At 37.2% G+C, this 24402-nt stretch overlaps 1 protein-coding gene and 1 pseudogene across 4 annotated transcripts in view; one reads left to right on the forward strand and one right to left on the reverse strand.

Annotated features, from left to right (window-relative positions):
- Positions 1-24402, forward strand: part of MEMO1 (mediator of cell motility 1) — a 125291-nt gene that overhangs the window by 14901 nt on the left and 85988 nt on the right. The window lies entirely within an intron of this gene.
- Positions 22116-22518, reverse strand: LOC122216450 (annotated as a pseudogene).

Raw genomic sequence — 24402 nt, forward strand, 5'->3', positions numbered from 1 at the left:
TTGGATAATTTCTTTTAAGTTCACTGATTTTTTTTTTTTTTTTGTCTTGTGCAATATCTAAATTTGCTTTCAATTCCATCAGTGACATCTTTTAAGTACAAAAAAGTTAATGAAATAACTGCTAATTTCACCTGAATATTACCTTTTCTTTTTTTTTTTTTTTTTAATTTTTTTTTTTAACGTTTATTTATTTTTGAGACAGAGAGAGACAGAGCATGAACAGGGGAGGGTCAGAGAGAGGGAGACACAGAATCTGAAACAGGCTCCGGGCTCTGAGCTGTCAGCACAGAGCCCGACGCGGGGCTCGAACTCACGGACCGCGAGATCATGACCTGAGCGAAGTCGGCCGCTTAACCGACTGAGCCACCCAGGCGCCCCTACCTTTTCTTTTTTAAGTTTATTTGTTTTGAGTTTGAGAGAGAGAGACAGGGAGACAGAATCCCAAGCAAGCTGTATGCTGTCAGCACAGAGCCTAACCTGGGGCTCAATCTCACAAACTAAGAGATCATGACCTAAGCCACGATTGTGAGCTGGAGTCTTAACTGACTGATTCTGAGCCACCCACGTTCCCCTCATCTGAATATTTTCTTAAAAAAATTTTTTTAAATTAATTTATTTTTTAATTAAAAAATTTTTTTTAATGTTTATTTATTTTTGACAGAGAGAGAGAGAGAGACAGACAAACAGAGCATGAGCGGGGGAGGGGCAGAGAGACAGGGAGACAGAATCTGAAGCAGGCTTCAGGCTCTGAGCTGTCAGCCCAGAATCCAACACGGGGTTCGAACTCACAGACCGCAAGATCATGACCTGAGCTGAAGTGGGATGCTCAACCGACTGAGCCACCCAGGCGCCTCTAAAATTTATTTATTTATTTATTTTATTATTTTTTTTTTTTTAAATTTTTTTTTTTTTTTTTTAACATTTATTTATTTTTGAGACAGAGAGAGAGCATGAACGGGGGAGGGTCAGAGAGAGGGAGACACAGAATCTGAAACAGGCTCCAGGCTCTGAGCTCTCAACGCAGAGCCCGACGCGGGGCTCGAACTCACGGACGGCGAGATCATGACCTGAGCCGAAGTCGGCCACTTAACCGACTGAGCCACCCAGGCGCCCCTCTAAAATTTATTTTTGAGAGAGAGTGGGTACATGTGTGCATGCGAATGGGGGGAGGGGCAGAGAGACTGGGACAGAGGATCTGAAGCAGACCCTGTGCTGATAGCATTGAGCCCAATATAAAAACATTAAAAAAATTAAAAAAAAAAGTAACTTTTTATTTTTTATTTTTTTCCTGATATCAGGGCAACCTAGAAATTGAAAATACATGTGAATTATACTTAATATTGGTTTAGAGTTATTTTCTTTTAAATTAATTTTTTTAATGGTTATTTTTGAGAGAGAGAGACAAAGCATGAGCAGGGAAGAGGCAGAAAGAGAGGGAGACCTAGAATCAAGAGTAGGCTCCAGGCTCTGGGCTGACAGCACAGAGCCCGACACGGTGCTCCAACCCATGAACCTTGAGATTACGACTTGAGTGAAAGTCGAACGCTTAACTGACTGAGCCACCCAGGCACCCCCAGTATTATTTTCTTTTAAATTAAATTAAGTTATAAATTTAAAAATACTGTGAATACATTCATGTGTTTTAAAAATTAAAGAATTGAGAAGCTCATTCCTATACCACCTTTGTAAATTTCATATTCCCCCTTCCTTGTAGGTGTGTGCTTTTATCAATTCCTTGCATGTCTGTCCATTGTTTTGTTACGCATATACAAGCACATATGAATATGTCATCATTTCCTACACCTTTTCAGCAAATGGTAGTATACTGTATTGTATAATTCTTTTATACTTTTGTACTTAACAAATTCAGTATTTGAAGGTCTTTCTGTGTTATAACACCAATAGTCATTATTCTACCTATCACATTCCCTTTTTTGGTTATTGCTTATTCTGGTTCTTCAAAGGAAGATAGTTATGATGCATTCAGTAAGGTGATACAGAATTGAATAGCTACATAAAGTATCATTAGATCTCTAGCAGTTATTTTGAAACTTTTCAGTCTCAGAGTCCCTTTATACTCCTTAAAATGATTGATAACGCCAAAGCACTTTTTTTGGCATGTGAATTAATCTATCAATATCTGTCATTAGAAACTAAAACTGAGAAACTTAAAATATATGTGTAATTTATTTAAAAAATAATAAAAACCCATTGCATGTTAATATGAATAGCATTTTTAATGAAAATAACTTTATTTTCCAAAACAAGGAAAATATGAGAAATTAGCACTTGTTACATTTTTGCACATATTTTCAATGTCTAGTTTAATGGAAAACAACTGGCTTCTCATATCTGTTACTGCATTCATTTTGTTGTGACATGTTGTTTTATCTGAAGCATATCAAGAAAATCTGGCTTCATACAAATATGAAATTGGAAAAAGGGCAGAATATTTTAGTGAACTATTCAGATGATTGTGGATATCCTACTCTGATGCTATACTAAAACTAAATTTTTTTTTTTAATGTTTGTTTATTTTTGAGAGACAGAGCATGAGCGGGTGGGGGGGGGGGGGTACAGAGAGAGAGGAAAAGATAGAATTGGAAATGGGCTCCAGGCTCCGAGTGAGCTGTCAGCACTGAGCCAACGCAGGGCTCAAACTCATGAACCAGGAGATCATGACCTGAGCTGAAGTTGGATGTTTAACTGACCCGGGTGCCCCTAAAGTTGTAGTTTTTTAAAAATTGTTTTATTGAAATATAGTTGACATATGATGAATGACACAAATGCAATATACCTGTGAGACTGTCAACAACAACATCAAGATGGTCTACTTCTAAAAGCACTTTTAGAAAAATTAATTCCAGGGTTGCCTGGGTGGCTTAGTTGGTTAAGCATCTGACTTGATTTAGACTCAGGTCATGATCTCACACAGTTCATGAGTTCGAGCCCCCCGTCAGGCTCTGTGATGTCAGCAGATTCTCTCTCCCTCTTTCTGTGCCCCTTTCCTGCTTGCACGCATGTTCTCTCACTCTCAAAATAAATAAATACACATTAAAAAAAAAGAAGAAGAAGAGAGATTAACTCCAATCTGGAATTTGAAATCTTAGCAATGAAGTTTTCATACTGTTTTCATTAATATCAGTCTATCCTCCACTTGAAGTGGATCTTTCATCCTTGCAGAATTCTTGTAACACCGTGTATTAGTCATATGGAAAGTATTTGTTCCTTGGGTTATATAGATCTTCCAAATGTTTACACATTTTATCAGTCATTGTTAAAGAATCACATTTGTTAATATCACCATTATTGTCAGAAAATCCTGTTTGACTTTGGAAGGTTTTAAGCCCTTAATGGTAGAAACAAGTTTTGCAAAATTTCAGTTTTCTCAAAGCTTGGATTTTATACTCAGCAATATACATTGACAGGTATGTTTTTTGATGTGATAGGCTCACTGTTGATTTTCAAGGAAATATCTGCTAAATACTCAAGATTAAGTAACCAGTATTTGTCAGTCATTGTTTCAAGAAAAACGGTGTTCCATAAAAAAGTGGCTAGGTCAGCTTGCAACTCAGTCATGTAAGTGCTTTCCCTTGAGACAACTGTCATACTTCCCATGTCAGCACACAGAATATTGAAAAGTGTATACTCCAGGCTTGAAATTTAATAAAATTTGTAATATTTACAGCTATAGCTACATCAAAGACATTCTTAAAAGAAACTGGCTTTTTCTTTTTTTTGAAGTTTGGTAAGTGTGTGGTGGTGAAGACTGTAATAACTGCTAATATTGTTTAGTGCTATTGCTATTAAGATCCCAGCAGTTTGACCTAGTTACTTTTCAACCATCAAAGTAAATACCAATACAGTGAAAGAAACAGTCTTTTAGTATTATTATGAAAATAATTTTAACTTAGTGGACCTTCTGAAAGGGTCTTGGGGATCCCCAGGAATCTGGAAATATTACTCTGAGAACTGCTGGTGTGTAGAAATCCTCACTTCTTCCTTTGCAATTGTATTAAGCCCTCACCAAAAACAAACAAGCCCTCAAGATTTGTCTATTGTAGCGACTGTCAATCTTACTGTCTTTTCTTCCTGTCTCCCCCCCCCCGCCCCCACCGCCCCTAACATACCCTGTACTATAATATACTCCTTCCACTAATTATAGTGGCTCATTTTTGCCTGATTCTGAGTAGGATAATGGGGGGATGTAATTTATAAATTGTAGGTGATTTTGATACACTTCTTCCTTCACCTCTGTTTCTTAAAGTGTGAGGGATTATTGGAAACCTGTTGAATTAGGATTGCTGATAAGTGGGGCCCAGATATCTGCATTTTTACATACACTAAAGATGGTTCTAATACAGAGCATAGAGAACCACTGCTTTGAGACTTTAGGAAGAAAACTGGGTTGCTCGGAGTGGATGCTACCACCATTTTCAGTTTTGTATTTACTGGTCAGACTGAAAGGTGACATCACCACTATCATCTTTGCATTTCTAGCGCCCAAAGTAGCATCTGGCACATAACAGGAGCTCACTAAATGCTTTATGAATGATTACATGATTAATCTGACTACCTTGTTCTGTTATTTGTCTGATACTAACTTGCCAAATACAGGATGACAAAGTTAGCTTTAATTTATGTGTTTAATTATATTTCGTAGTGTGCTTACTTTACAAGAGTATGTTTTAGAACTTAAAAGCCGTGTAAATCAGATGTGACTCTACTGCTTCAGTGATTTTCTTTTGTATTTAAGCTTCTGATTATGGATAGCCTGCATGATTTGGCCTATGCCTGACTATCCTACATTATCTTTTGTCATTCTCCCCCTTGTTCACTAGGATTCATGAAACTGGTACTTTTTCCTTCCGGATTCTTTTAACATGGTAAGGTCTTTACTCAGGGCCGTTGTGCTTGCTGTTTTCTCTTTCTAGAAATTTCTGCCCCCAAGTATTTTCTTGGCTCTTCGTATTCTTTACGTCTCAATTCAGTTGGTAGCTACTTAAGGTGCCTTTCCTGCCCCCCCTTTTTTAAACTGTCTTCTCTACTGGACATAGAGTGGCTATGAAATAATGGTTCTGTTTATGTGTCATAGCATTGATCACAATTCCAAGTTATTTTGTTGTTTACCTATTTACTGACTGCCTCCTTTCTCTAGAATACATGCTCCATGAGAACATAGACCTGCCTGCCTTTCCTTATTGTTGTCTCCTCAGTGTCAGAAACAGTCTTGACATGAAATAGGAATTTTGTAAACTTCATTAAATAAATAAATTAATGAAGAGGTGAAGAGAATATATGAAAGAAAATTATTTTGGTTACTCTATATATCTTTTTAACATTTTTATTTATTTTGAGAGGCAGAGCATGAGTCAGGGAGGGGCAGAGAGAGAAGGAGACACAGAATCTGTGTCAGAGCCTGACATGGGGCTTGAACCCACAAACCATGAGATCATGACCTGAGCTGAAGTCAGATGCTTAACCAACTGAGCCACCCAGGTACCCCTGGTTATTCAATAAATATCTTAAACTTAATAGAAAAGATAATGTCTATATTTATTAATAATTAAGGACTTTATGTGAATAAGTTTGTTCTACTAGATTACGTGAAATGTTACATACAGATTAGGGCTTCTGGTTTATAAGAGGGAATAACAATAATTTCTGGTAGGAAATATGTAAATGAATAAGATAAAACCTTTGCTGTTTATAACCATCCAAGGAGTCATTTATTTTAGATCAGTTACCACTTTCAGTGTTACAGCTTTTATTTTAGGGATTTGGAAATATATGCAATATTTTCAATTTTCAGAAACACATTCTTTTTTTAACTTTATTGAGGTGTAACTGACATATAACATTGTGTAAGTTTAAGGTGTATATGTGATTTGATTCCATGATATATTACCAAAGAAGGGTTAGTTCACACCTCTGTCAACTCACATAATTACCATTTCCTTTTTGTGGTGAGAACATTTAAGATTTAGTCTCTTAGCAACTTTCAAATAGACATTACAGTGTTGTTAACTGTGGTCACCATGCTGTGCATTAGATCCCCAGCACCTAGTCATCATATAACTGGAAGTTTGTACTTTTTGACTAACCTCTCCCTGTTTCCACCACCTTCCAGCTCCTGGCAATCATTATTTTCCTCTCTATGAGTTTGATGTTTTTGGATTCCACATATAAGTGAGATCATACAGTATTTGTTTCTCTTTCTGACTTGTTTCACTTAGCATAGTGACCTCATATTTTCTCCATGTTGACACAAATGGCAGGATTTCATCTTTTTTAATAGCTTAATAATATTCCATTGTATACATAACTGCATTTTCTTTATCCATTCATCTTTGATGGACACTTAAGGCTTTTTCCATGTCTTGGCTATTATGAATAATGCTCAGTGGAGAAATGGACCTCTGGCAGCATCCTGCACAGCTGGATCATTCACATCCTTTCATTTTCCCTTGTGGGAGAAATCACGAGCAGAGGAGGTTTCTCTTGCTTTTCTTTTTTTTTTTACCTTAAAAATTTTACAGCACTCTTCTTTAAAAAATTAAAAAAAATTTTTATTTATTTTTGAGAGAGAGAATGAGTGGGGGAGGAACAGAGAGAGAGAGAGAGAGAGAGACAGAGAGAGACAGAGAGACAAAGGCTTTGAATTGGGCTCTGTGCTGACAGGGGCTTGAACTCACAAACTGTCAGGTTTATGATCATGACCTGAGCCGAAGACAGATGCTTAACCTACTGAGCCACTCAGGTGCGGTGCCCCACTCTTCTTTTGAAGTTTATTTATTTATTTGGAGTGGGGGGATGGGAAAGAGTGTGTGCTAGCACATGCACAGAGAAATAACAGAGAGGAAGAGAGAGAATCCCAAGCAGGCACAGTGTTGTCAGTGCAGAGCCCAGTGTGGGGCTCCATTCCATGAACTGTGAGATCATGACCTGGGCTGAAACCAAGAGTTGGATGCCTAACCGACTGAGCCACCCAGGTGCCCCACTTTTTAATTTTAAGTAGGCTCCACACCCATTGTGCAGCTTGAACTCATGGCCCTGAGATTAAGAGTCATATGCTCTACTAACTGAGCCAATCCTGTGCCCCTGAGGAGGGTCTTTTGGTACTGAGCTGTGCTGCCTTGGGCTACAAGTGCCATGGGAAAAGTCAGACTTCCTCTTACGCTCTCTAGTGTGTCTAGACTTTTTAATTTTTATTTATTTATTTTTTTGCTTCAGTGGTATGCTGGAATTTTGCTGCTGGGCTCCTAGACTTCCACAAAGACTCTGTCATCTGTGGGTGATTGCATAGGACTATCTTCTCCAGGGGCTCTAATACTGTGGCCAAGAGGGACTGGAGCAAGTTTGTGGACCGCTGCAGGATCTGGAGCCAGAACTGAGATCTGTAGGCCTGTTCCTCAATGCATGGGTGGGCAAGACTCCTCATGGGTCTGTTGGCATGTGGTGCTGATTCCCACAGCTCCCACTAAGGAACTTTTTGTTCATGGATACATGTCAAATCTGTTGAGTCACTTAAGACTCTCCTAGGAATGTCGATTCTGGTGTGGTTTTTTTTGAAAGCTTTCCAGGTGATTCTGATGAATACCTTTTTGCTCTAGTGCTTTACAGGTGATTCAGGGTTTACTTCTCAGTTGGTGAGGCTGACCAACATAAACTGTGAGAATAGAAGGGAGGGAGCTGTTCAGTAGGACACAGATTAGTTTATCTAGTCTCCGTTTCTGCTTTGTATATAATTCTTCAATTTCTGAGGTTACCATATGGGCTGTTGCCTAACCTGTCAGTTGGCTCTTCTTGGGTTCAGACTCCCATTCCTGATTTAGCAGTCAGTTGTGACCAGGTTGGAAGGGTCATGAGGTATTATTACTGTACTTAGTACTACTTGTCTTTACGTTTGATTGCGGTGAAGAGGTAATACCGAGTGACTAAGGGAGAAGTTACCATAGATAGAGATTAGAAGAAGTCTTTCTGTGGAAGTAAAAATTAAATTGAAATCCAAAATGGTATGAAATTCTCAGGGAGAGAGATTTCCAGTAAGAGGGAATAAGTGGCTGAATTATAGTGAAGAATGTTGGAGAAGGAGATTAGGACTACATCATATAGATTCTTGTAGGTCTGGTTAAATGGGTTTTATTCTAATTATAATGGGAAATTGAAGTGGCCGGGAGAACTCAGAAAAAAGTCTGATTGGGCATTAAAATGTTTATGATAAACATTGAATGAAGAGTAGTGGTTTAAAAATAAAAAAATCTTAGAATTTTTTAAAATTCCATTGCTAATATGAATTTTAACATTAATGTATTCTAATCATCATTTTTTAATTCTTCCTAAGTTTAAAAGTTATTTTTAAATAACTGACTTAAGACAATTTGTATTTTATAGACTTCTATGCAGTCTATTTACCCGTTTGTCCATCTGACATGGTAATAAATGGTTGGTTTGTACATATCAGTTGGTCAGGAAGTGTTTACTAACTATGCGGTAGTGTTTAAGAATTTTAGGAAGTAGAAGATCAGTACAACCCTGACACAAGTTCAGATGAGCCATGTGGTGGGGCTGCTGGGTTCTTTTTAATGATTATGGCCGACATTTATTGAGTCTTTACTGTATGGAAAATCTATACTGTGTGTGAGGCATCTGCACTGGCATTTCTCTTTTAATATCACAGCCAGTGAAAAAGCTGAGGCTTCAGTTATTCAAGGTCACAGCGTTGTGCTAGGGTTCCCACCAGCTCGATCCACACTCAGAGCTCTTAACTACCATTCCATATTCCCATACAAGGCTTTTAATAAATTTATATCTTAGACTATTAAACATATATGTTTATTTGAAAATAAGAAGTTAGGGAATCACTTAACTTATAAAACATTTTATTTTGTGGAGCTTCATTGCGTAAATCGACAAAAGCAAGATAATAATACAAAAATTCTCAAATATGTAAAGTTTTTATCCCTGCATGTTGTGTAAACTATATAGTGCACATGTTTCAATATTCTGTCTTGTAATTAAAACACATTTTCAAGCATAAGAACTTTCATTGGTTACCCATTGTCTATATGGAATACAAGTAAACTTTTTTTTTATATCTCGCAGTGTCTGTGGGGCAAGAATCCACGTGTGGCTTAGCTGGCTCCTCTGTCCTAGGGTCTCCAAGTAGCTTCCTTTTTTTTTTTTTTTTAAGTTTATTTATTTATTTTAAGGGAGAGAGAGACAGAGAGAATCCCAAGCAGGCTCTGCACTGACAGTGTGTAGCCCAACACAGGGCTCTAACCCACGAACTGTGAGATCAGAAACTGAGCTGAGATCAAGAAAGAGTCTCATGCTTAACCAACTAGCCACCCAGGCACCCCTCCAAGCAAACTCCTTAATGTCAGCTTAAGGGGTTACTTATTCTAGCTCTTCCTTTCTCAACTATGCAAGCTTTTATTTCATGCAACTGAAAGGTCATTTCCACGTTTGTGCTTTTGTGCAGAGCTTCCTTCTGTTTGGAAATACTCTGCCATCTTCTGCTTTTCTGGTTCAGCTTTTAAGACCTAAGTTAATTTATTTTTCTTCCCAGCATTTTTCCTTCATCTGAACTCTTAAATCTCTCATTAGGCACTGTATATATACCTTACCTTGTTTTATTTATCTATTTCCTCAGCTAGGTAAACCTCTTGATGGAAATGGCTGTCATTGATACCTTTTTGTAGTTTGTGTTTTATACATACAAAGAGCTCAATAACTGCTTGCTAATGAAAAGATGGTAAAAAGCCATATATGCAATGTCAGTAATATTTTTATTGTTATTTATCTTAGTGTGTGTGTGTGTGTGTGTGTGTGTGTGCGCGCGTGTGTGTGTGTGAGAGACAGAGAGAGAGGCAGAAGGGGAGAGAGAATATCTAAAGATCCACGCTGAGTGTGGAGCGCAGGTGGGGCTCGATCCCACGACCCTGGCATCACAACCTGAGCTGAAATCAAGAGTCAAATGCTTAAGTGAGCCACCCAGGTGCCTCAATAATGTTTTAAAATAAACATTTCATTTTGTTCATCTTATCTCATTATAAATCTTAAGTTTAAAATCTAAAAATTTATATTCTTGTGGAAGATTTTAGTGTTTAATTTCATGAAGAAATGTAAGGTTGGAGCTCTAAAAGAGAAAAAAAGGTATGTTATGTGTCAGTCTGTATAAATAGCAAGAATATGATCATAGTAATTAATATTTTTAGTTTTTTTTTCTTTTCTTTTCTTTCTTTTTCTGTTTTTAGTAGGCTCCACACCCAACATGAGGCTTGAACTCATGACCCTGAGATCAAGAGTTGCACGCTTCACTGACTAAGCCAGCCAGGTGCCCCAGTATTTTCAGTCTTTAGAAATGGATATTGCCTTTGACACTTGATATATTTAGTTATCTGTACCCCCAAAACAATTTTCCTGAATACTTTATATTGATTTGAAAACATTCTTTATAAATTTGGCTTACATTTCTTTCTAAATTTGGAATGTACATAGAGAAAGCTTTTAAATTCAGCTTGTTTATGTTCTTCATTAGTGTTTTTTTACTTTCAACTCTTTAAAAATTTTAAACTTTCTGTGAGGATTTGCTTCCTCATTTGCCACTTTATCTTTCTACTCTTCAGTGTTTAGTTGAGGAGCACTGATTTCAGGAGAAACATTTATTGAAAGCAATTGAAATTAGCTATATTAAGAGTCTAGGTGGAACTTAAGTTTACCTTGTTCACATTTTATGGGCCACGTCAAAAGAAAGCAGTTTGTAAGTGCAGTCCACACAATTTTCTGGGCATTGTGGGCTCTTTTTAAATTATCTCTTTATATTTTTAATGTTGGGGCACGAATTTTTTAGTACATTTTAGAAACATGGCTAGTTAGTCACCACTGATACTACATCTTTATAATGTATATATTTTCACATTATTTTCAGCCTTAAAATTATTATTATTATTATTTTCACAAGATTACATGACCATGCAGCTAGCTACTAGCACAACCCTGTGTGAGCAGCTAATCAATGTTTTCGTTCTAGGACTCTGTTCACAAGACTTTTTTTTTCTCTGAGACAGGTAGTCTGTTATGCTACTGGATTGACATTCTCCACAACCTTTGGAAATTCACATGGATAAAATGGTATTGATTGCAGACCATGAATGAATGTTTCTCCTGTGACAAAAAAACATTTAGTATTAGATACTGCCCACATTTTTAATACATTAAAACCAAGGATTGATACATTAGAGATTTTTTTTTCTCTCCTATTATCTTTTTTGGGAAATGTTTGAGGAGGATTTAAGTATTTTCAGCAGTTTTAATTTTTGCCATATTTAAATATGTTTATAGTCTAGACTCCTTTCTCAGCTCACCATTGCTGTACATTTGCTTCCTTCTCTTCCTTTCAGTCTGTCTAGAGACTGTTTCCAGGCAAAGATACTTTGTTTTCTAGTACTCTGCCCCCATGTGGGGGGCAGTGGGGAAGAAAAGAAACTAGAACAGACTACCTTTTTCTAGATGCCCACTAAACAATGCGTTGGCCAAGTACTCTCGAGATCTCGGTGGCATCTTCTTGAGATCTCGGTGGCATCTTCCATGAGTCTAGGTGGCAGGGCATGGGTTTAGGACGAGTGTAGGCTTCCACTTAACCGGGGCCAGTAAGACCCTATTCTATGTATGTTGCCTGCTGACTCCTCTGTCACACAGATCTAGAGATGAGAATTTTCCCTAAATCCCAGCTTTGTCTAGTTAAAGGAGCTTTATCCCAGGAGAATGCATAATTTAGGTGTCATTCTACTTGCCAAACTGGTATTAATTTATTTAATATTTAAAAATTCAATATACCACTGAGAACTTTTATGGTTTCACTACCTATTTTATTACACATGACCATTGATTTATTGTTTAGTGTAGCATTATAAATGCAAATTTGAGTTGATTTAGATTTTGGTACTCTATGTCCGTCCATAGATGTTTTCTAAGTTTATTTCGTTTTGCAGTTTGAAGTGCTATATTCCAAAGATGTTGAAGCCCTGAGAAAACAAACTGTATGCATGTGCATGTTTTAAATTTTTTAAAAAAGATTTTGTTTTTAACTAATATGTACACCCAACGTGGGGCCTGAACTCATGACCCTGAGATCAAGCGTTGCATGCTCCCCTGATTGAGCCAGCTAGGGGCCCCTTTAATTTTTACTTAGGAGTCAGTTTGAGTCCCAAGAAATGTGTGTAACACCTGAAGTATCCTTTACTAAGTCATCTTGTTAGGTATATATAACATGTTTTTTTTAAAACAATCATGTTTCGAATATAAAAACAAAATATGATTCCAACCAATATAATGTTAATTGAAAATAATTTTCATATATTTTCTTATTTAGTTTATTTATTTTGAGAGAGAGTACAAGAGAAGGGCAGAGAGAGAGGGAGAGAGAGAATCCCAAGCAGGCTCCGCACTGTTAGCATGGAGCCTGATGGTGGGCTTGAGCTCCTGAACTGAGATCATGACCTGGGCCAGAATCAAGAGTCAGACGCTCAACTGACTGACTAACCCAGGTGCCCCTAATTTTCATTTATTTCAACTGTTAACTGCAAATGATGTGATAAACTGACCTAGCTTCTTTTCTTCTTCTTCTTCTTCTTTTTTTAACCTACCTCTTTCATTGATTATTAGGCAAAAATGTAGTAAGTAAATAAAGTGCCCCTATTTTAGTAATACAGAGTAAGTTAATATGTTTTATGGATGTCCTTGGTGTTAAACCAGGTTCAGAAGATTAGAGACAGAGGGAAAGAGAGAAAGTTTCACAGTTTCTGATATAATGATTTTTCATTTTTATCATGCTTACGAACTGTCAACTGGAGATTTGTGTAAATTGTCTTTTTTTTCTTTTTACCAGGGTGAAATCCACATAATATAAAGTTAGCCATTTTAAAGTGTACATTTCTTTTTTCTTTTAATTTATTTTGAAAGAGAGATAAAATGTGAGTGGGGGAGGAGCAGAGAGAGAGGGAGGGAGAATCCCAAGCAGGCTCCACACTGTCAGTGCAGAGCCTGACATAGGGATTGATCTTACAAACCATGAGATTGTGACCTGAGCTGAAATCAAGAGTCGGACACTTAATCTACTGAGCCACCCAGGCATTCCTAAAGTGTACATTTCATCGGCATTTATTATATTCACAATATTGTGCAGCTACCAGCTGTATTGAGTTTCAAAACATTCTTATAACCCCAGAAGAAATCTATTAAGCAGTTAACCTATTAAGGCTATTAAGTTGCACCCCATTCTTGCCTACCTATAGCTGCTGTCAGTCACCTATCTGCTTTCTGTCTCTGTGGATTTACCTATTTAGGGCATTTCATATAAATGGAATCATACAATTTGTGACCTTTTGTGTCTGGCTTCTTTTACTTAGTATAATGTTTTCAAGGTTTATCCAAATTGTAGTATATATTGGTACTTCATTCCTTTTTTACGATTGAATAATATTTTTTTGTATGCACATACCACATTTTGTTAATCCAGTTATTGGTTGGTAGGCATTTGAATTGTTTTCATCTTTTGGTGTTTGTCACTAGTGCTGTTATGGAGATTTGTGTACAAATATTTGTTGGAATATCTGTTTTTATTTCTTTTGGATGTTGTTGGAATTGCTGGATCATATGCTAATTCTATAGGAATTACTTAGGAACTGCCAAACTATTTTCCACACTGGCTGTACCATGTAATAGTCCCACCAGCAACATATGAACATTCTAATTTCTCTACATCCTGTCAATCACTTGTTATTTTCTTTAGAAAAAAATTTTTTAATGTTTATTTTTGAGAGGGAGAGAGAGAGAGAGAGAGAGAGAGAGAGAGCGAGCGTGAGCATGAGCACACAAACAGGGGAGGGGCAGAGAGAGAGGGAGACACAAGATCTGAGGCAGGCTCCATGCTCCAAACTGTCAGCACAGAGTTGGATGTGGGGCTCTAACTCATGAATTACGAGATCATGACCTGAGCCAAGGTCGGAGGCTTAACCGACTGAACCACCCAGGTGCCCCTTTTTCTTTTTTTAAAGTAAGCTCTGTGCCCAACATGAGGCTTAATTTATGATCCTGAGATTAAGGGTTGCATATTCTATTGACTAAACCAGGCCCCAGGTGCCTTTTCCTTCTCCTTTTCCTTTTTGTTTTCCTTTTCCTTTCCTTTCCTTCTTTCATAGCCATTGTAACTAGTGTGAAATGGTATGCCAGTGTAGATTGATTAGCATTTCATAATCACTAATGATACTGAACATCTTTTCATGTGTGTATTGGCCATGTGTATACCTTATTTGGAGGAATGTTTATTCTGGTCTTTTGCACTTTTTTAAACTGGGTTGCTTGTCCTTTTGTTGTTGAGTTGTAAGAGTTCTGTATATATTCTAGGTATTAATTCTCTATCAGATATATGAGTTGCAAGTATTTTCTCCTTTACGGTTGTCTTTTCAACTTCTTGACAATATCGTTTCATGTGTAGAACTTTTTTATTTTGATGAAGTCCACTTTTACCTATTTTTTTCTTTTGTTTGCTCATACTTTTTAAAGTCATTTTGTTTATTTTTATCTCATTTCATTTCATTTGAGAGAGAGAGGAAGAATGCATGCATGTGTCGGGGAGAGGGATTGAGGGAGAGGGAGAATCTTAAACAAGCTCCACATTCAGCATGGACCCTGTGCAGGGCTCGATCCCACAACTCTGGGATTGTGACTTAAGCCAAAATCAAGAGTTGGACACTTAACCAACTCAGCCACCCAGTCGCCCCTGTTTGCTTGTACTTTTGATAGTATGTCTAATAAGAAACATTTAGCTGGGGCGCCTGGGTGGCTCAGTCAATCAAGTGTCCAACTTCGGCTCAGGTCATGAACTCATGGTTCATCGGTTTGAGCCCCATGTTGGGTGGGCTCTGTGCTGATAGCTCAGAGCCAGGAGCCTGCTTTGGATTCTGTGTTTCCCTCTATCTCTGGCTCATGATGTGTCTCTCTCTGTCTCTCAAAAATAAAAATAAACGTTAAAAAAAAACCACCCAAATTGTTAGCAAATGCAAGGTCGTGATGATTTGCCCCTGTTTTTATTCTGAGAATGTTACAGTTTTAGCTGTTACATTTAGGTTATTGGTTCATTTTGAGATAAATTTTGTATATAGGGTGAGGGTAGGGTTCCAGCTTTATTCTTTTTTTTTCTCTTTTCTAAAAATTAATTTATTCTTTTACATTCAAGTGTAATAACATGCAGCGCTATATTTAATTTCAGGTGTGCAATATAACGATTGCACAGTTCTGTACATTACCCACTGATCATCACAGTAAGTGTGCTCTTGATCCCCTTTACCTCTTTCACCCATATCCCCTCTGGTAACTGCCAGTTTGTTCTCTATATTTAAAAGGGATTTTTGTTGTTGTTGTTTGTTTGTTTTTTCTTTTTTTGGTGTGTGTGTATCTCTTGTTCATTTGTTTTGTTTCTTAAATTCCACTTATGAGTGAAATCATATGGTATTGTCTTTCCATGACTGACTTATTTCACTTAGCATTATACCCTCTAGATCCATCCATGTGTTAGCAAAAGGCAAGATTTCATTCTTTTTTACGGATGGGTAATATTCTATTGTATGTATGCCACATCTTTTTTATACTTTATTTTTTTATTTTTTAAATTTTATTTTTAAAAATTTACATCCAAATTAGTTAGCAGATAGTGAAACAATGAATTCAGGAGTGGATTCCTTAGTGCCCCGTACCCATTTAGCCCATCCCCCTTCCCACAACCCCTCCCGTAACCTTCAGTTTGTTCTCCATATTTATGAGTCTCTTCTGTTTTGTCCCCCTCCCTGTTTTTATATTATTTTTGTTTCCCTTCCCTTATGTTCATCTGTTTTGTCTCTTACAAAGTCCTCGTAGGAGTGAAGTCATGTGATTTTTGTGTTTCTCTGACTGACTAATTTCACTTAGCATAATACCCTCCAGTTCCATCCAGGTAGTTGCAAATGGCAAGATTTCCTTCTTTTTGATTGCCGAGTAATACTCCATTGTGTGTATATACCACATCTTCTTTATCCATTCATCCATCGATGGACATTGGGCTCTTTCCATACTTTGGCTGTTGTTGATAGTGCTGCTATAAACATTGGGGTGCATGTGTCCCTTCGAAACAGCACACCTGTATCCCTTGGGTAAATGCCTAGTAGTGCAATTGCTGGGTTGTAGGGTAGTTCTGTTTTTAGTTTTTTGAGGAACCTCCATACTGTTTTCCAGAGTGGCTGCACCAGCTTGCATTCCCATATTCTTTTGCATGTGGATGTCCAGTTGTCTCAGCACCGTTTGTTGAAGAGTTTCTTCTTTTGCCATTGAATTAGCTATACATGTTTGGGTTTATTGCTGGATTTTCTTTTCTATTCTATAGATGTTTGGACATATTTCTGGACTTTGAGTTCTATTCCATTGGTCTGTCCTTATGCCAGTACCACACTATTTTGATCACTTTAGTTTTGTAGTAAGGTTTGAAATTGGGAATTGTGAGTCTTCTATCTTTGTTCTTTTCAAGATTATTTTGGCTATTCAGGGCCCTTGGAAATTCCAAATGAATTTGAGGATCAGCTTTTCCATTTCTGCAAAAAAGAGAGTTGAGATTTTAATAGAGATTTCATTGGATCCTTTGATCACTTTGGGGAGTATTGCCGTTTTAACAGTATTAAGTCTTTCAACTCATAAACACAGGATTTTTTTTTTTCATTTATTAGATCTTTATTTCAGTAATATTTATACTTTTTTGTGTATATGTCTTTCATACACTTGGTTAAATTTATAGCTAAGTATTCTTTTTGATTCTATCATACATAGACTTGTTTTCTTAGTTTCTTTTTTGGGTTGGTCCTCACTAATGCATAGAAATACAGTTGAGTTTTGTTTGATCTTCTTACAACACTGCTAAATTCCTTTATTAGCTTTAATAGTTTTAATGTGGGTTCTTAAGAATGTTTTTTTTCTTTAGAACTTTTTAATGTAAGTCATCTGTGAATAGAGAGAGTTTGTATCTTCCTTTCCAATTTGGATGCCTTTTATTTCTTTTTCGTGCCTAATTACTTTGGGTAGAACTTCCACTACAATATTGGATAGAAGTGGCAAAAGTGGGCATTCCTGTCTTATTCTTAATTTTAGGGGGAAAGCTTTCACTTTTTGCTGTTGAGTATGATATTAGCTGTGGGTTTTCTCACAAATGTCCCTTTCTTAGTTTAAGGAAGTTTCCTTTTATTCCAAGTCTGTATTTTTCACAAAAGGGTGTTGGATTTCGTGAAATGCTTTCTCTGTGTCAATTGAAATGATCATGTGCTGTGTTTCCTTTCGTTTAATAATGTGGTCTAATGCATTGTTTAGTTACATATATTGAACTGCCCTTGCACTCCTGAGATAAATTCTACTGGTTGAGTATAATCCTTTTACTGTGTTGCTGGATTTCATTTGCTGGTATCTCACTGAGGGTTTCTCCATCTGTATTCATAAAGAATATTGGTTTGTAGTTTTCTTGTGATGTCTTTGTCTGGCTTTGTTATCAGGGTGGCGCAGTAGAGTGAGTTAGGAAGTGGTCCCTGCTCTTCTGTTTTTTGGAGGACTTTGAGAAGGATTGCATTAATTCTATTCTATATGTTTGGTAGGATTCAGCAGTAAAGCCTTCTGGTCCTGGACTTTTCTTTGTTGGGAGGTTGCTGACTCAGTCTCTTTACTTGTTATACATATGTTGAAATTTTCTATTCTTCAGTCAATTTGGATAGTTTGTGTGTTTCTAGGAATTTATCTATTTCATCTAGGTTGTCTCATTTGTTGGTGTGCAGTTGTTCATAGTGTTCCCTTATAACCTTTTTTATTTCTGTAAGGTCATTAGTGTTGTCTTCTTTAAATTAGTTTTTAAATAAAGCTTTCATTTTTGTCTTGTTAGATTATTTCGTGATTTGGTATGTTTCTCTAACGCAGTTCAGTTTTTCACACACATTAAAAGATGGAGGAATAGGAAACAGAAGACAAATATCACCTCCAAAAGTAGCTGTGTACTGGCATTACTGTACATCAGTTCAAGGAGAGTTAGAGTTAGGTTCATTATACTCCCAGACCACATCCCAGGTATACCAGTTAGAGAAACATTTGAGTGAAAGATTATTAACAAAAAAATGTACCACACACCTAATCCTAATTTTGTATGGTGCTATTACTAGTTTGTATTTTTCTGAATCTGGTGGTAAGACTTTTTTGATTCAATTTTATATTATTGAGTCTTCCTCATGCTTGGTTTTAGTGGCATTTCCAAACAGAAAGTTTATTCTTTTAAACATTTTTCTGCATAAATATGCCTGTCTTATGTTTATACCCAAGAAAGAAGGGTCTACAATCTTTATAATTTAACTGAATATCTCATAATTTGCAGGCTGTTATTAGCATCCATGTGAATGTATCAATGTGTAAGTTAATCTGAAAATGTAAAAAAGGCAAAATTTTTAGGTGGGGTTTGGAGAGAGGTAAACTTTTCCTGGCTAGTTAGTGGGTGACTGTATGAAATAACTTTCAACCTGAAACATTGCTTCAGATTGGACAAGGTATTAATGGTGGCAATAAAAGGTGTTTTGCTCATGTAGATACAGTATTTTTTTACTCGATCTCTATGGAATTATAGTGCATCCTGAGTGTGAATGAGAACTATGTATGCTGTTTCGTCAAGAAAGATGTCAACAGGGGCGCTTGGGTGGCTCAGTCGGCTCAGCGTCCAACTTCAGCTCAGGTCATGATCTCACGGTCCGTGAGTTCTAGCCCCGTGTCGGGCTCTGTGCTGACAGCTCAGAGCCTGGAGCCTGCTTCAGATTCTAGGTCTCCTCTCTCTGCCCCTCCCCCGCTCATGCTCTGTCTCTTGGTGTCTCAAAAATAAAATAAAAGAAAAGAAAGATGTCAACAGACAGTTACCTTAAGACTCATTAGGAAGCCAGGATGTGACAGTGCCTAACATTGAATGGGTATTTAATAAAATGTTTGATTAAGTGGATGAATCAACGAAACAAACGTAACTATAAAACTGCTTGAGTAGTTGTCTGAAATAGGACAGAGGCTGAGATCAATTAAACCAACATTAGCTCTTTTAAACTAGCCACATTTTGAAGTGTAGGGAGTAAAAGTGTTGTGAGCGCCCAGGAACAGAATTGTTCCTCTGTTTGGAGAGATGGCTATTGAAAATTATGAAAAAGAAAAGCTTGTGTTATTCTTATTACAGAAGTAGTTCAGATACCTTAAAGAAAATTTAGAAAATATAAGTAAATGTAAAATTGAAATAAATCATCTCTTATCCTAAAATAACTTCATTTCACCTATATATATATATGGCTTTGTAACCTGATATATTCACTTAACTGGAAGTTCAACATATGTAACTTTCTGTTAAAATATTGGAGATTAGGAATCCTGCCAGAAAGTTTCCTGTGTGATTAATACAGTCTTAAATGACTAACTGGATGTAGTAACTAGCCTTTTCTGTATAATAATATTGAATTGTTTATAACACTTGCCTAAAATAAACATTATTATTCTTATTTTTTAAAATGTATTTATTTTAAGAGAGAGAGAAAGGGGCAAAGAGAGAGAGAGAGAGAGAGAGAGAGAGAGAGAGAGAGAGAATCCCAAGTAGTTTCTCTACTGCTGATGCAGAACCTGACACAGGGCTTGAATTGATGAACCATGAAGATCATGACCTGAGCCAGAATCAAGTGTCAGAGGCTTAATTGTCTGAGCCACCCAAGTGACCCTAAAATAAACATTATTAATGAATATTAATAAAAATATAGTATGTACATATGATCAAATCAAAATGTTTGGTATTTTAAATTTTTTAGTAGTTTAATCAACTACATATCTCCACCCTTTTAAAGTTTTGTTTTATAGGGGTGCCTGGGTGGCTCAGTTGGTTAAGTGTCTGACTCTTGATTTCAGTTCAGGTCATGATCTCAAGGTTTATGAGTTTGAGCCCCACATCGGGCTCCATGCTGACAGCTCAGAGCCTGGAGCCTGCTTCGGATTCTGTGTCTCCCTAGCTGTCTGCCCCTCCCCTGTTCATGCTCTGTCTCTCTCTCAAAAATAAATAAACGTTAAAAATTTTTTAAAAATTTTCTTTCATAAATAATACGCTGTAACCTGAAACAGTACTGTAGTGTTTTCTAGCTTTTGAGAATAGGTTAAAAACGAAGAATGGAAATGTCCTCGTTAGAGAGAAGATGTATTTATATCTAAAATTCTATCTATAATGGACAACATTGACAATAAAATTAAGATAAAAACAAAAAACACAAATAGATGTTGATTGTGAAATAAAACAGTTTATATGTCAGGAATTTGGGGGAGAGTATAGAGTTGAAATTCAGGGATATGAAGTGTGGAAGGTAGTTTTGTTATCAAGGAGATAAAAAGTAAGAGAAGGAGGCCTCCTTTGTAATTAATCTGAGGCACTTCTTCGAAGATTTATCACTATACAATTTGGTCACTGACAGAACACTCTGCAGTTGAGTCACTGGCAGAACAAATAGCTAGGTTTGCTACCAGGAGAAGGAAATCTGCTAATACTATTAGGAGTTGTAGGCAGTGCAAAATTCAGAGACTTCCAGGTTAGAAGATGGACATGAAAGCTCCTGAGCAGAGTTGTTAATCCCAAGGTAGAAGCTCTTTGTAGTCGGCCCCACTTAGGTGTAGGCAGCCCTGGGTCCCTTGGTGTTAACTGAAGCCAGAAGGATCCCAGGTCTGCGGATGCATCCTGTTGCCAAGAGAGGCAGAACCAGATACTAGGATCACTTTGCAAGATGAGATATTTGGAATTATTTAAATGATGTGAGATGGTTTCATGGGCTGGGGGAAGCTATTTAAGGTTTATAGGAAGAAAATAAAATAATCTTTAGTGAAGTGCTGTTATGTGGCTTGATACTTTCATATATATTCTGATTCAGTCTTTTTGGGTTAGGCTTTGGGGGAGTCTGATTTTTTATTAAGCACACCAGCTGATTTCTTGAATGTGGTTCTTGAACCACAGATTGAGTTACACAGGCAGGACTCCTGACTCTTGGTTGGGACTTGTAAATTTTGATTCCTGTTGTCTGAGCTTCCTGGTCATTCCCTCATTCTTCTGAGGCCTCAGATGGCTCTCCAAGATAATATATGAGAACAGAGGTCAGAACAGTAATGTCATTGTAACTATTTTCAGAACTCTTCAATTACATAAATGTTACCTCAAAATTTAAAAATTTTCCACTGGACACTAATATTAAAAATTTATAAAATTTTATTAAAATATTATATTTCTATTAAAAATAGTTACTATTAATTGATGACCAACTGATTGAGACCTATTAACTTCTTTTGCATAGCAATTTTCATTTAATGAAGTTACATTAGTAACTACAGAACAATTTAGTATTCATTATTGTTTCCATGTCCCTTTATAGAATGAAGTCCTCTCTTATTCTATATTTATACAAAGCTTTTTTTCCATCATAAAAATGCTTCATTATATAGAAAACTTTAGACTATATAGAGGTGACCAAAGTAAGTATCTAAAATTTGACATCCCAAAATAACCATTGACAGAAATGATTTTATACCATTGTACAAATGTTGCAGCATCTATTAGGTTGTTTTTGCCTAAATATGTTATTCTTTCCTAAGGTATTTAACTTAAAAAAATTGAGAAAAGAAATTTTTTTTTTACTTAAAGTTTATTCATTTATTTTGAGAGAGTGAGCACATGTACACACAAGTGGGGGAGGGGTAGAGAGAGAAGCGAGGTGAGAGAGAGAATCCCAAGTAGGCTCTACACTGCCAGCGTGGAGCTCAACATGGGGCTCAACGTGGGGCTCGAACCCACAAACTATGAGATCATGACCTGAGCCAAAGTCAGATGCTTAACTGACTGAGCCACCCAGGCACCCTGAGGAAAGAAATTTTTAATAAATTTTAACTAAAATATGTGTGACATCCTTGAAATCCGTAAAGAACTGGCATCAAGTGATTTAGCTTTCTCTGGGATGTGAATATCAGGGCTACTTTTAATAGCAAACACTCATTAAACAATTTCTTTTTATAGTTTTATACCTTTATTTGACAATCAGCAGTTAGTTCTCATCCACATTAACAGTCTGTAGATTTTTGAAAGTGGTGACAGGTACATAGGTAACCAGTGTATAGAGCCTGTTTGGTGTATCTTCATCCTCGTTATGTTTTCTGGACAACTGCACACGGATATGGTATGGAATATTCCTTATTCCTTTGGCCCAAACAGCTTTGTTGAGCCTGGTGTCAATGCGCACATCTGGGGTTCCCATCTCCTTCATAGCAAATTTCCGGATCTCTTTGAGTGCCTGAGGAGCATGCTTCTTGAAACCCACTCCATGGATGCGCTTGTGAATGTTGATGGTGTATTCTCTGGTCGCTACTCGTTGATGGAGAATGACACTTCTTCTCTCCACCCTTCTTTGCGGGAGCCATTCTGCTGGGCCTGGGTTGGAAAGGAAGCTCATTAAACTATTTCTCTTTCTTTTTTTTTTTTTTTTTTTAATTTTTAATGTTTATTTCTGAGACAGAGAGAGACAGAGCATGAGCGGGGGAGGGCAGAGAGAGAGGGAGACACAGAATCCGAAGCAGGCTCCAGGCTCTGAGTTGTCAGCACAGAGCCCGACGCGGGGCTCGAACTCACAAACTGTGAGATCATGACTTGAGCTGAAGTCAGTCGCTCAACTGACTGAGCCACCCAGGCACCCCTCATTGAACTATTTCTTAATGGCAAAAGTAATAAGTACCACCTGTTAGCCAAAAGAAGTGTGTCTATTTGGAACTCTAAAAATCACCAAATAACTGGTAGTAGTAACTAACACTAGCTGGTGAGTGGTAAGTTTGTAAAATTCTTTTCATCTTAAAATAAGTCACCATTTAAGCATGGGGAATATGTAGAGTGTCTTCTGTATAAAACTGGGATACACTGTATACAGTATATTCTGGGGATAAAGTGATGGTTACTGGGGATAAAGGGATGGTTTTAGGAAGGAGGAGCAAATTGCATGTAGACTTATGAGGATTTAAAAAATTTTTCTCACTTTCAAAATGAGATTAGGCCAGTTGAGTTTGTGTTTGTTTAATACTTTAGGATACAGTTGGCTTTTTAAGGAAATACATGTTTTTGTATGTGTTATTCCACTTAATGCTAAGCCACCCTGTGTAAGGTGCTTAGTGTTTTATACTTATTTTTATAGATGAAAAAACTGAAACTCAAAGTTTTTTATCCAGGTCACAAACTCAGATATTTTTGGCTTTGTTTCCATTTCTTTCGCTCACGTTTACCATTCTCTGATTTCCAAAGTTCTTCTTTTTTAAAAAATATTTATTTATTTTTGAGAGGCAGAGACACAGAGCTTGAGCAGGGGAGGGGCAGAGAGAGATGGAGACACAGAATCCAAAGCAGGCTCCAGGCTCCGAGCTGTCAGCACAGAGCCTGATGCTGGGCCTGAACTCTTGAACTGTGAGATCGTGACCTGAGCTGAGGTCAGATGCTTAACTGACTGAGCCACCCAGGCACCCCTCCAAAGTTCTTTTTAACTCAAATTCTGTGGTTTTACATAACTGGGGAGGATAGTGTAATGGATTCCCATTTACCTGTCCCAGGACTACAAAATTATTAGTCCATTGCCAGTTTGTTTCACCTGTATCCCCTTGTGTCTGCCCTCCCATATTATTTTTACCTCCATATTATTATGATTTTAAAGTTTATTTATTTTAAGAGAAAGGGGGGAGGGGCTAAGAGGGAGAGAGAATCGCAAGCAGGCTCTGTGCTGTCAGTGTGGAGCCTGATGTGGGCTCAACCCCACAAACTAATGACATCATGACCTGAGCCAAAATCAAGAGTTGGACACTTGACTGACTGAGCCACCCAGGCGCTTCTACCCCCATATTATTTTGACACAGATCCTAGAATATCATTTTATCTGTAAACATTTCAGTATATAGCTCTAAAAGAAACTAATTCTTAAAAGTTTAAAACATAACTGTACTAATATCATTACTGTAAAAAAGTCGTTATTTCATATCCAATTAATGCTTACATTTTCCTGATTATTAGAATTTCTTTTTTTTTTTTTTTTTTACATTTATTTTCGAGAGACAGAGCACAAGGGGCGGGGGCGGGGGGCAGAGACAGAGAAGGAGACACAGAATCCGAAGCAGGCTCCAGGCTCTAAGCAGGCTGTCAGCACAGAGCCCAACGCAGGGGCTCAAACCCACGAATTATGAGATCATGACCTGAGCTGAAGTTGGACACTTAACTGACTGAGCCACCCAGGCGCCCAGTCACAATTTTTTTTTTAAACTGTTTTTAAGTTG

Source organism: Panthera leo, chromosome A3 (genome assembly GCF_018350215.1).
Source record: "Panthera leo isolate Ple1 chromosome A3, P.leo_Ple1_pat1.1, whole genome shotgun sequence".
Classification (NCBI taxonomy): Eukaryota; Metazoa; Chordata; class Mammalia; order Carnivora; family Felidae; genus Panthera; species Panthera leo.